Source organism: Micrasema longulum, unplaced genomic scaffold (genome assembly GCF_059751315.1).
Source record: "Micrasema longulum isolate JH-2025_06_02 unplaced genomic scaffold, ASM5975131v1 h1tg002889l, whole genome shotgun sequence".
Lineage (NCBI taxonomy): Eukaryota > Metazoa > Arthropoda > Insecta > Trichoptera > Brachycentridae > Micrasema > Micrasema longulum.
The window spans coordinates 28,272-43,045 of NW_028280008.1; the positions used below are offsets into that span (position 1 = coordinate 28,272).

The following is a 14,774-nucleotide window of genomic DNA, read 5'->3' on the forward strand; positions in this document are numbered from 1 at the left end:
GTTTAATGAACACCCTGTATAGGGGCGCTGGCATATTGCCTTAAGGCAATTTCTTCCTACCTACCCAAACTGTTTAGTTTGAGAAAATTATAAGTGCATGGACATATTCTAAGGAATAATACTGAATCTTACAATTTTACACAAAATTTAAAAATAAATAAAAATTAATACTAAACTATGAAAAGAGGAGAGATGATGGGAAGGAAGAAGAAGGAGAAAAGAACAACTCAACTATTTGGATGGTGACATTTCAATCTTGATTTAAATGTAATAAAAAAGGGGCGTCCCTAACATCAGTAGGTAGATTATTTCACAATCAACAGCTACTACTGTGAAAGAGGAGGCAAGAAAATTAGAGTGGTGAGTAGGTATCAAAAGGGGTATCTCGTTACTAGAACTAAGAGTTGGTCCATGTTGTAATAGAAGTTGGAAGAGTTCTGTTAGATAAACAGGCAAAGTGGGATTATTTAAAATATTGTGAAAAAGTGATAGAATGTGAATGTTTCTTCTATGCCTGATACTGAGCCAGTGTAGTTGCGTGCAATATTCGGTTATGTGGTCGAATTTGCGAAGGTTAAGGATAATTATACAAACATTCTGCAATCGTTCCAAGTTATCAAGCAGTTCAGAGGTATATTATTTATTGTTTCAGCATTTTTTTGTGGAAAAACATTTTGATTTTATTTAAAATGAAAAACATTTTGATTTTGTTTAAAATGAAAAACATTTTGATTTTATTTAAAATGAAACACATTGTTATTTTTACCACATAAGTGTTAAAAATATTATAACATAACTAGTTTCAGGTCGCCCTCGTGGTGTAATGGTCACCGCATTTGCCTACCATTCAAAAGGTATCGGGTTCGATTCCCGACATGCTTGATATGAAATATTTATTTAAAAGGGTTTTTACACTAGAATATTTCATAGTCCCTTGACTGGTACCTGAAGTGTAAGACAGATCATCTTACCTTCATGTAACAAAATTAATACGCTGCGATTGTTGTACCAATGCGGTGCCCTATGCACCATTAGTTGCGGAAAGGGAATGATGATGACGATGCAATCATTAACCTCACTTCCTCTTTAAAATACCACCACTTTTAACTTACTTTCGTTCACCGCCAATTCGCTCTCAAGGCATAAATCATACATTCTAGAGACTATCTGTTGCAAATCCCCGTTGCTGCTTGCTAACAGAACTGCATCATCAGCAGACAGGAAGTCTTTAAATCGGTTTTCGGGTATGTGAAGGAAGTGGTCTCAAGATATTGGATTAATTTCTAAGCTAGACAACGGCATTTCAACTCTCAATTCGGCCTGGACTTTTAAATTCTCGACAACTTCACCTCTGTTGAAAATATATCTATAGTCTTTAAAATTTAGCTTGATTGAAATGACAGCTGCCAAACTAATGTCAGTAGTGGTGGGAAATTACTGATCACTGATCATGTACCAATCAAATCGATTTTATCAGTTTTTTCATGCAAACACGAAACTCTATTTCAGAAAATTAATATAGAAACGCAAAAACAAGCCTATTATAGTATGTTTAAGACAATTATTCACCAAAAAATAAGACATTTATAATTCTTTCATGAACAACTGATAATGGTTTTTTTTTTTCGATCAATTTGTCCCATCTTTAACGTTTTTGCAAAATGTACCTTGTATGAACGTCGTTAATAGTTAGGTTTATTTAGTGTTTTTTTTAGTTTTAAAACTAATTTGTTGTTAAGCATTGTATAAAAAAAAATAACCATGCAAGATACGAATGATTTTTCGTATGTCAATATAAACTTAGACGTCACTACAAAGTTATGTATTTACTATTTCTGATAACGCCATTCTAATTAAGCTAAATTTTAAGGACTTTAATATTAATATTCAATGATATTAATATCAAAAATATTTTTAAGAATATTTTGTGGTTTAGAGACACCTATGTCTGATTTTACTAACTAAAGAACAACTTTTAAATCATGTTAAAAGTAATGGTGAATCTCACCTTTCATTTTTGTAAAGCTCCATCTATCTTATTATGGTAAAAACACAACGAAAATATTGTAACAATCAGAAAACAACTCTATGTGTAATTGATATAAATTTAAACAGATATGGAGAATTATTTTGAGAAGGGAATATTTAGGTCTAAGCGTTTACCGGGCTTATGGCTTGTGATCAAGCATCGGCTGGTTTAATTTGATACGGAATTGGGTTGTGGTCATGTGGCAGTGTCTTGGAGTCACGAATCAAAAGTGAGTTATTTATAACTCGTAAAAAGGGCCCTTAAAATTAAATATTTCAGTGAATCATGATAACGCAAATATTTCCTTTAAACAAAACAAATTCACAAACGTTAATTATAATAATTTCCTAGGTGGTGAAATAAAGTCTTTGTCTAAAAACATTTGGATAAACTCAAAACATTGTTGATTTAACCAACTGGGCTGGTATTCTGAACGGAATTCCGCGCAAAGAGAGAGCTCTGTTAGCGTGTATTTAGTACGTAAATACGCGTTTTCTTCACGTGCTTTTGCGTTAAGAATACCACCCTGTAGGTCAATCACAAATAACTATCAACGTGCTTAAATCATGCTAAGCATTTGAGCGATCACAATGAACAATAACGAACATGCTTAAGTTATCGCAGTCATAAGTCAACGCGTGTGTAATCTCTAAGTCAACGCTCGTGTCGGTTTGTTTTTTGTTTTCCTCGTAAATAAATACACTTCATTGGTGAAAAATCGGCGTTTACTATAAAAATAATTCAATATTTTATTTGATTTTATTTTATTTATTAATTTGCACCACAACAGGCCAGGAGGCCCAAAAACAGTGGTGAATTACATCACAGAAACCCAGGCTTGAGAAAAATCACATTTAATTTTTGTTTTCTCACCGGGAATTGAACCCGGAACCTTCCGTGTATGAGTTGAGCGTCTTAAGCACTACACCAAGGCGGCTTCCATGGTGTAGTGGTTAAGAGGCTCGACATTAATATATCGCATTTGCAAAATAGTAAGGAGTATCTAATACAAAAAAGTGAAAAATTCATTACAATTACTATGGCGACTGCTTTTCTTGACATTTGGCTTGCCAACCGCCGGCTAAATGCAATAAATGGCATGATAAATAATTAATAAATAAATAAAAATAGCAGTTTTGGAATATTTTCCATATTTACACCTTCGAAATTCAAATACGTGATTGCGCAGCAGATTTACACGTCGCAAAAAGTAAATATTTTGACATTTAATATTTGATGTTCCCGGATGCTTCTTTATGATCGCGAATACGATAAACAACCATGGCGAGAAATCGTTATCACGTCGCTTATTAGCACGTCGATAGTGATTTGTGATTGAGCTACTGGGCCGCGATTACAATGGAAAGTTAACATTTATCTTCAATTTTATCTACAAAGTAAAATTAAGTTTTCTGGATGAAAAGCAGAAAATGCACACAATTTTTTCTTCTAAACATGTTCAATTATAGGTAACTGACGAATATACTTTAAATTTTCATGCAAATATACTCATTTCATATCGGTTTTTCTTTAAAGACAGTCGAACATAGCTCTGTTAACTTCCCATTGTAGTTGGGGTCAGGGCCCCGGGGGTTGGTATTCTGAAGCTTATCTACCCCCTAGAGAGTGATTCATTTAAGTTTTTTTTTTTTGCTTCATATAATGGCCACATCATCATTTTTATTCCCATTCCGTACCTAATGGTGCATAGGGTACTGCATTGGTACACCAATCACAGCGTATCTTGATATTTTTTTAAAGATGAAGTAAGATGATCAGTCTTACGATTTAGGGGCTTCATCATCAGTGTGGTCATTTTATGAAGTAAAGTGTCGTCGCAATAAAAAAAATTAAATCTTCAAATAAATCACTCTCTAGGGAGTAGAGCAGATTCAGAATACCACCCCTGGGATGCTGCTAACAAAGTGAGAATTGCTAAGATGATTTCCAACTTTCATCAGGGAGAGGGAAGATACGAGTAAGAAGAAAAAAATAAGTAAAACCTTTGTTTTTTAAGTTAATTTATTACATAAAATTATTAATAACAAAACGTCAACATTAATTTATTATCAATCATTAAAATACATATTTAATGATTTTTAAAAAAATTATATGATTTTGAAATTCACAAAATTTAAAAATATGCATTAAAGAAATACTTTTACTATGAATAATAAAACAATAAATTACTAACAAAAATTAATAATAATAATAGATTAAGTTTTTTAACTGACATTTTTCGGAGTAACTGCATTTTAATTATTGTAATAAAATTATGTATTTAGTTTATTCCACTTTCATTTATAATTTTTACCAGTGACCGGGCTTCGTCGTGACCGACATCGTCAGACTGGTTGGAGACTAAACAAATTTCTGTTATATACAAGACCGGGTTGCCACTAAATAAAGATACTGCAGAACTAATTTACAAAACAATCATTCTTCCACATATAGATTACTGCTCAACAATATTATTTTTAGCAAACGAAGGAAATTTAAATAAACTAGAAATTTTACAAAATAAAGCGATGAGAATAGTTCTTAAGAAAAATAAATATAGCAATGTAAAAAAAATGAGACATGGACTAAAATGGTTATCTGTAAGAAGGAGACTTAAATTTAATATGTTGATATTTATACATAAATTTTTTCACGATAAATTACCAAAATATTTTAAGGATAAAGTTGTCTTAAACAAAAATTGTCATGAATATGCTACTAGACAAAAGGATAAAATAAGACTACCATTATTGAAAAGAGCTGAGTCGCAAAATTGTTTGATGTATAAGGGTTTAAAAATGTATGATGAGATGCCTGAATGTATGAAGAATGAAAAGTGTCTGAAAGAATTTAAAAATAAATGTATAAGTTACTGTAAGGAAATGTAAATATATATAGATGATGTAAATGTACATATTAGTTTTAATATAAGCTAACTTAAGAAATAAATAAAAAAATAAAAAAAACTAGTAAAATTATAAATAACAGTGGTATAAAACTGTATAAGTATTTTTATTATTATGATTAACAATAATGTGTAAAAACCGCACAAACTTAATGTCTTAAAAAGAAATATTAATATTTTTGAATATTGTTATAAATTAAAGACATTTTTTTTCAATAGACTACGCTATTTCAAAAAAATATTTAAACGTTATTTGAAAAAACCCCTTAGGGCTATATAAACATATTTTAAAGGTCTAATCATGTTATGTGTTATGTCTCGTCGGGTTAGTGAAGTTATCATGTGCTTTATCAGGGAATCGATTATGATGAGAAGATAAACGAAGTCATACCTTCACCATCACGGTATAGTTGAAGGTAAATTATCTCTAGCGATTACGATAATACGGTACGATTACGAAGTTTTGGGTAGGTACATCAATATGAAACAAGGGGAAGCGTACGTCACGGTACACATATGTACCCACTAAAGTGACATAGCTTCAATTTGACGTCATAGTTGAAGATAAAATTCTCCCGTTCGATTGCGAAGATACACTTCCGATCACCCCACCATCAAGTTTTGATGTAAGTACATCGGTTGTACCGATGAGTCTAGCACCCCTCGATACACATACCTTCAAATTAAAAGTGACAAAAGTTTTGTTCCACCGAGCAATTTTTCCTTCAATAACGATTTATTAACATTTTTTATGGTTCTTGGTTGGCGCATTTTTCCTTAAAAGCATATTAAAAATATGAAAGAGAAAAAAGTAAATTTTGAAGTCGAATTAAATTCCGACATAATGTCAGTTTGGAAAACGAACGGCTAGATGCAAAAAATAATGTCACTAGATGCAGCCCTAATAACATATGAGTATCTAGGCGAAAGAAAGTTGCCACTAAAAATAATCCGTTATTATTTTTTTTCCATCTGTTTTATTATCTTCTGAGTGTACCTACGTATCGAGACGTTAAAAGAGCCGGCCTTGTAATCGCTCAGTAGATAAATACAGACGATCGTTAAGCGTACCGTCTTGGTAATTGTCAGTCATATAAAAATCATGTTCCAGCGAGCATTTTTTCCTTGAATTGGAATTTAATCGAGTTTATAATCGCTTTGAAGTGGGCACTTTTTATCACAGAAGCTATTTAAAACAAAAATGTTAATAAAGTAAGGAACGTAGATATGACAAGTTGGTAAAACATACCGAGGTAGATATAGATAGTGCAAAGGTTAATTATACCGTCTCGATATGTACAGATAAAGATAGCGTTCATAATCGAGGTCAAGGTTGATTTTAAATTTGTCGCCAAAGGAATTTTCAAGCAGTAAGATTAGTCATAGTGTTAAAGTCCATTGTATAGTAATTTTAACCGCCCTGCATTTTTCCTAGCTTTTAAAATGTGGTAGTGCTGTTGTTGCTTGTAATATATTTGTGTACGTCATCATATTTTTTTTAATGTTACGTCATCGTCCTGTATATTTCTCAATGCAAGTTTGTGTACAATTTTTACCTTCTCAATTTTCAAGTGTTTCTTGTTAAACCGGCATGTTTAAATTAAATAAATTATTAATAAAAATATTTCAGTAGTGTTAGTAAATAGTTGTATACCCACTTATCCACTTTTCTATGTCTGTCGGTTTCGTTGGGAAACTGATTATAAGTGACCGACCGAACTTTCGGTTTCAGTTTTGGCCAAAAATGGCCGAAACTTCGCCTCAGCCGAAACCTGTGGTCGGGATGTGTCGGATTACGTTCGGCTGTGTTCAAGTGAAAAATTAGCACGGTTAGAGATATTGGATTGTTGTCAATTCAAATGATTAGCTGTTTATTGCCATAAAAAATATAAATAAGACTGATTTTATGATTCGTTGACTATAGTTACAGTCTGTTCATTATTACAAGAATTTCCAAATAATCAAACCAGTCGCGTGATTCCCGACGGAGCCTATTTTACACATATCGCCTTAATCTAAACGGCACGGAAAAATTATAGTGGATTGAGATTTATCATGTAAATAAAAGACGAGTAATCCTTTAATCCACAAATTTGGAATATCCAGTGACCGGTTTCATCGCTTTCGCGACATCTTCGAGACTGGTATCTTTATTAAAAAGTTTGTGGATTAAAGTATCACTCGTCTTTTATTTATATAATAAATTACAATGATCAAGAATTTTCACTTACAAACTTAAATGTTTTGGATTGAAATTTATTAGATTCGTTAGTGCCTATTTAAATTATTTTATTTTTCGTTTTCTTTTATAAAACTCCATAGTCAATGACTTTAACGTTGGTTTTAATTTTTTTTACAATTGAACACCTATAGTGGAATTTTTATATTAGTAAAACCGATATTTTTATTTTATTTATAAAGGGTAAAACAACAGTTGTTATATAAGAATACAAAATATAAAAAAATAGCTCATACATCCAGTTAAAGTTTTTCACAAATATAATGAGAGAACATGTTACACAGTAAAGAGAAAAAATAAATTATATAAGACATGAGAAAAAAAAGAGCTCTTAAGAAGGTGAAGGGATGAGAAAATAGAGTAGAGGAGTGGAGGAGAGGGATTTTCATAATATATTTGACCAATTCAAAATTTCGATATTATAATAAAATAAACATAATTAAAGCAACATAAACTTATTACACACTAACAAATGTTTCATTTTACAGTGTTTCAAAAAAATTTTTTTTTTGAAGTCACAAAATTTTGTATTAAAAATATCTAAATGGGGACAAAGTTAATTAAATTTGGAGCAGCTACGATAAATAAACGAGTTTTTAACATAATTTTTTTGGGAAATGAATTTTTAAAAAAATTAACTAGTCGTGTTGACTTTACGGGACAATTGATTAAAATACGCTCCAAGAGATATGGACTATCGATAAAATTGTTTTAAATTTCGAAGAGGAAAGACAGATCAGAAATGCTTCTACGTTTAGTGAGGGAAGTTAAACTATGAAAGGAAGAAGAGTCTTCGTACGAGTCAAAATATGTAAGAGATTTACGATCCAGAAGTTTTATGAATCTATTCTGTATTTTATCTAGTTGTGATATTTAAAATGTATATCGAGGATTCCAAAAAACAGATGCAAACTCAAGATGGCTGCGAACGTATGCATAGAAAAGTTGGTTCGTAAGTGGTTATATTAAAATATTTACATACATTTATTGAAAAGTTTGACAACAAAGTTAATGCTTTAATTAATTATAAAAATATTGCACTTTTATTTGACTTTTAGAATTTATCAACATATTTTTGGAAAAGATTTATTATTTTTAGTCACACATGTCGATGGCTTTTACGTTTACTATCGTATTTCACCAAATGTAAAATTTTGTTTTTTAACAGTAACGTGCAGACTTAATTCAAAACTTTAATATATCTTAAAACGAAAACAAACCGTATGTTTTGCGAACATGCGCCTTAATTATGGTCAGGTAAATCTTGATAGAGTGGAGGCAAACGTGGCGCCGCCGCCGATCGAATGATTGAATATTTTGCTTAAAAAATAAACCACTGATCGTAAGTTTAGATACGGTCATTTAAATTAATGCAGACTCCAAGTAGAAAACAGTAAGTACTATACGGTCTTTTGAACCGATAAGGATTCCACGTAAAAGTGTTAATCGTGGACATAATTTTCAAATGTCATTAAAAAACATGCCAATTTTTATGGGTATAATCAAAAATTTAAATTAATAGCTTTAAAATGGTCACTTTGGTGAACAAAAACATAAAATTAGATTCATAATCCCGAAATCGAAGCTAAATTGGGTAAGCACATCGTTTGTGTGGCACTGCGCACGCTTCTACAATAGAATACCCGACAATGTCCTAATTATGACGGACAATAAATTCATTTTTTTAATAAAAAGCGTACTTCTAAAAAAGGCCTATTATGGACTAAATGAATACATGGAAGATAGCAGTATATGAAACTGACAATATTATTTTATTTGTGTAAATTATTTTAGTAATTTTTATTTATTGAAACCTGATTATCGCTTTGTATTGTTTGTTTATCTTTATATATTTAATTCCTCTTTACGTGTGATGTCACCGTACTCCTCCTAAACGGCTTAACCGATTTACGTGCGGTTTTCAGAGAAATATAGATCTTTGCGCTGTACGTGTTTGTAGATGTTAAAATCTTCAAACTATTTGTAAAAAATATTGTAGGAGCATAAATGTTTTATTCATCGATCTACCAGAGTTGCATTTGAGGAGAATGCATTTACAAAAAAATGAAAAGACGTCATTTGTTTTTTGTGGATCTCAATCAGATTCTTTCCTAAAATTCCTTACAATTTCTACCCATTTATTTCTTTTAATTTGATTTTTGGTAACACTAAAATGATATTAAATTGAATGCATTTTTAAAAATCGTATTCCTACATAAGTACACCCCTTTGTTGGTGAGACGTCCGGAATTTAACGTTTGCAAAAAGAATGCCATATTTGACAAAATATTAATTTTATGTTTTTGAGTTCAACCATAAACAAGTACCTAGGTACCTACTTAAATTAAATATTTAAATATTAAGAATTTTTAGTTTTGGAATTTAATTACAAAAAAGTACCTATGTACCTGCTTATCAATGAAAAGTCTTTTTCCAAGCTTATATAAGGCAAATTAACGTTCGGACAGGACAACGTCTACTGGGTCCGCTAGTTCATATATATTGACTTTCATTAAGCGTATACATAAATTATACCTACATTGAAGAAAAAGTTTATTTAAAAAAAAAGATAAGTAAATGTTTTCAACATACGATAGTTTACTTAGCTGCCATCGACATATCTTACATATATTTATATTAGATTACATTTTAATTCAATTCATATATGTATTGTATTGCACATTTTTTGAGACACGTTTTATTAAAACTACTAATTAAATACTTAAAAATAAATTAAAAACTAAGTAACATGTCGTCGCCTAAACTTGTAAAACTCGTAAATTCACAAATAGTAAAAAAACACATTTTGATGTTTTCTGTTGGGACTTCAGATAATCGACATGACTTGTATGCAAAACTTGTATATTCGCACAGTGTTACATAATTTAAAAAATACATATTGTTTTTACTCTCCTCTGAAAACTAGTAAGTTTAGGAATTACAAGCTTTACAAGTTAAGCCGACGATTTGCCTATTTTATAAACGATTGCTTGTATGAACCAAAAATGTATCATTAAGACTTGCTTGACTTTAATGTTAAATTAACAATAAATTAATTAAAGTGAACATTAAAAAATATCTTGAAATTGAAACAGAGATGAAAAGCATTTTCAAGAAGGAAATATAGAAGTCTTGGCATTTACAGGGCCTATGACTTATAATTGGTTGGTTTAAATGGCCACTTAACACAATGTGGTACATTAAACTGTGTTTTTGTATTATTCAATAATGTCCCTTTTCCCCTCTATATGATTACCGAACGGAACTTCTCGCTACTATCCGTGGCCCTGTTATAGTTCCTGTCCGATATACAGATCTGGTGGCTTCTAAAAATTACCCCTATTTCAAAATAGCGTTTATAGAACTGACCTCTATTTCGAAAGAGCTTATATAGCACTGACCCCTATTTCAAAAAAGCTATTTGATTTTTTTTCCTCTTTGTGTTTACGTTTATTGTATCATGTAAAGCAATTAATACCGTTGTAAAATAAATATATTAAATTACAATTAGATCAGGTAACTCTTGTTCAATTCAATTATGTTGTTATTTTTTTTTTGGTTTATTAATGTGTTTTTTTTAATGTAGATCAGCACCGCGTAAAAGCAGAATCCTGAAAATAAAAATAAAAATTATGCATTTCAAAAACATAAAAATATTAATTATATGTATACAAAATATGACCTAGTAGTGTCTTCAAATAATATCTTCATAAACAAAATAGTTATTAACACTTTGTATCCCGGAGCCGTGTAAACACGTGATTATATAACCATACGTTGTGTCCCGGTCCCGTGTTTTCACGTGGTTTACCAGCTGTCTGAAAAAGCGCATTTTATTGACATCTAGTGACTTTTATTAGTACTTTTTTGCTGCTGGTAAACCACGTGAAAACACGGGACCGGGACACAATGCATGGTTATTATAATCACGTGTTTACACGGATCCGGACCCTGTATTTGTGCGAACATTGCAATGCGCAATGTGGCTCTCCATGAAGGCCAATGTTGGCAAAACTATCATACAAAAATTACTTAATTAATTATTTCAAATAAATCTTCAAAGTTTCAGTTGATTTAACCAGGTATTTTCATATTTATGACACTTTTAAGAAACCCTTCACAGAGCGTGAAATTTCACAAAAATTGGCCGGGCACGGGGGTTAATTCTATGTGTATTCAGCCGGTACTCAAAGTGTTAAGAATTATTTGGTAGAATTCCATTGGTATGGTACCCAAAATAAAATCAAATTATTGCATTTAATGCCACTTTTATATTTATAACATATAGGAGTATTTCGTCTTATGAACTAACTTACCTAGATTTTATTTTTTTGTACAAGAAATAAGTCAATTATAACTCTGAATTAAGCCCTAGTTAAAATGTAATTTTCCTATTGAGGGAAGATTCTTCAGCCCACCATCCACCCGCAGCTGTTATAGAGTCCTGGAGGACTCTCTGTCAGCTGCGCATAGAGGAAAGTAATTATAAATATTCCTAAGGAATACAAACTCTATTCAAATTAAGGAGGGAGGAGGAGGATGTATGGACAGAAGCCAACACGTCGTTCCCACCCCTCAGGATCCCCTTAATGTCTCTGTTTTTTTATTAAACAATTTACATAAATAAACGTATCCAAATATACAAAAATAATGACTTAAAACTAAAGTAACACAGCAATCATATCAAACACAACAAACATAATTAAAAACACGAATATTTACAATGGGAGAACGACCTTGAATAAAGAAAGACTCCCCTGGGTAATCAGAGGTAGAAGATCCAAATAACACCCCCGTAAGGGGAGGACAAAACAAAAGAACGTGTGCGTTCCGCTCGGAAGGAAGCACAGTCCCAACTGAATCAATATCCCACAGGAACTGTTGCCTGCTCCACCTTACTTTACCCACCTAGGCGTCCGTCCGCGCATCTGAGGAGCTCCCAACGTGATACCCAAGTCCGGAAAAACCGACGGAATAGTGTGAAATTCGTACTGTTGGCCATCAGATCCATATTCCACGCTGGTCGCATGGCCCCTGTCAGACCATTCAGCATCTCATCTCTGGCATCATCCAATAGCACACATTGCCACAGGACGTGTTCGGCCGATTGATAGTCATATGCGCAAGCACAGCTCGAGACAGGAGCAAGTCCAACCTTATGAAGCTTGTTACTAAACTCCCCATGTCCCGAAACCATTTATTACAGTAATTATCCTACTGTGGATACAATATCTTTCTCTCCGGCTCAATAACATATGAACTCTCACCGAATTTACATATGATTTTGATATTCTCAGCGCGATCGCTAAGAAATTATTTTAGCTATTAATAAGTCATGAATCAATAATCAAGAACCGACAAGTGCCAATCTGACCACAAGATCTGATCGAACCAGCTGCGAAAAAAAAAGTTAAGTTTGGAAGAATACCAGTAGCTCAACCACAAATAACTATCGACGTGCTTAAAAACATGCTAAGCATTTAATCGATAAAAATGAACAATAATGAACATGCTTAAGTTATCGCAGTCATAAGTCAACGCTCGTGTCGGTTTGTTTTTTGTTTTTCTCGTAAATAAAAACAGTTCGTTTGCGAAAAATCGGCGTTTACTACGAAAAATAATATAATTTATTGCATTTGCAAAATAGTAAGGAGTATCTTATACAAAAAAGTTAAAATTAAATTACAATTACTATGGCAACTGCTTTTCTTGGCAATTGGCTTGCCAACCACCGGCTAAATGCAATGAATAAAAATAGCAGTTTTGGAATGTTTTCCATATTTATACTGGTGAAATTCAAATATGTGATTGCGCAGCAGGATTGTACGTCGCGAAACGTAAATATTTTGACATTTAATATTTGATGTTTACGGATGTTCCATTTCGATCGCGAATACGAAAAACAACCATTGTGCGAAATTGTTATCACGTCGCTTATTAGCACATCGATAGGTATTTGTGATTGAGCTACAGTACAAGGTAGGTAATTGGGTTCATTTGTATTGGGGTTCGGCGGCAAACTAACCAAAGATAACGTAATAGCATCGCTATCTGGCGATTGGCGCGATCAAGAGGGCTTATGACCTGTCAATAGGTGGTTTAAGTGGCCATTTTACACACTGTGTAACATTCTGCCTATGTTTAAACATCTACATTTCCTCAACTCATCCGTCTGTTGACTTTTGTGATGTAATAGAGCTGAAACCTTTATAATGTGGGTGAGATTCATCAGCACGATGAATTTTGAATATGTATCTATTTCTGGTGATCCCGCCTACGTTGGATTCGTTCCGACGTTTCGGCTACCAGTTCAGGAGCTATTTTTTTTACTTTGAAGATACTTATTCAAAAATTTTACATTTGTGAATATGAAATCGATATAGAAAATGCCGGGATTACCAGTTTTAGACTTTTACTCTCTAACTATGGATCATAATATGTATTAGCGACTTTTTCGTCTTTGTTAACTATTTTGTTAACTATGGACCTTAATTTATTTATTTTTTTATATATACGCCCAATGGGCATTTTTAATCACATATTTATACATAGAAAATTATTGTGAAGGAAAGTAGAAAGACACAATGGTATATAGTAGACTCGGTGGGAGTGGAAGCGGGAGAGAGGTGTTTATAATTGAATTTGATTCAGTGATCGTTTGAAAGAAGACAACTTTCAAAGAAATCAAACATGGTATGTTTGTTGGCAGACCTAAGAATTCTAGGCATAGGGGAATGAAAACCATAGTTAGTTCTTTGATTATCGGTATGAAAGAGTAAGTTTTGTCTGAGGTTTCTAGTTGGGATATTTAATTTTTTTGAGCTCAGAAGTTAAGGCGCATCGAAGAGTGAGTTGAGAGTTTTAAATAGGACTAGAAGGTCGGATTTATTTCAACGGTCTTGAAGAGAAGATATATCTAAGCTAGATTCGAACTCGTTTTACGCATATTGGTCTCTGGATAAGCCCAACCTAAAGCCTGTCTTTCTTAAAAATCGATGTTGAACTGATTCAATATTTTTGATGTGAACATTATATAATATGGAGACCAGATAACAGAGGAATACTCTAGGTGCGGGCGGACTAGGGAACAGAAGCGAATTTTAAGGGCATTGATATTTTTGAAGTCAGTTGTGCTTCTGTAAATAAATCCAAAGAGTTGTAAGGATTTATTGATAACTCGTTCAAGACGAATTGTAAAAGAAAGTTTAATTCTTAAATCTCGTATCCTAGACACAGATGATAATATTTCATCGTTCAGTGAGTAGTCGTATATGATTGGATTTTTCATACGAAAAAATCTCATAACCTTGCATTTACTTAAGTTGAGATGTAGGTTATTGGATGAGCACCAGGGGCTTAAAGACAGTAAATCAGATTGTAAAAGTGAATAATCTACTGTACTTTTTTTTCAACGTGTTTTTGTAAATACCTTATCTTTACATATATATATCCTCTGTACGTGTGATGTCACTGTACTCCTAAACGGCTTAACTGATTTACGTGTAGTTTTCAGAGAAATATAGATCTTTGCGCTTTGCGTGTTCGTAGATATTAAAATCTTCAATCTAATACGTAAAAAAAAAAGCAAGGAGCATAAATCT

General features: G+C 32.3%; 1 protein-coding gene across 1 annotated transcript in view; it reads right to left on the reverse strand.

Annotated features, from left to right (window-relative positions):
• Positions 1-10,720: 10,720 nt before the first annotated feature.
• The window catches only part of LOC148271414 (uncharacterized), a 48,037-nt gene continuing 43,983 nt past the window's right edge, over positions 10,721-14,774 (reverse strand). Inside the window, exon 4 of the mRNA XM_088241419.1 lies at positions 10,721-10,784. The gene's annotated coding sequence lies outside the window, so the exon portion shown is untranslated. The remainder of the gene's footprint in view (positions 10,785-14,774) is intronic.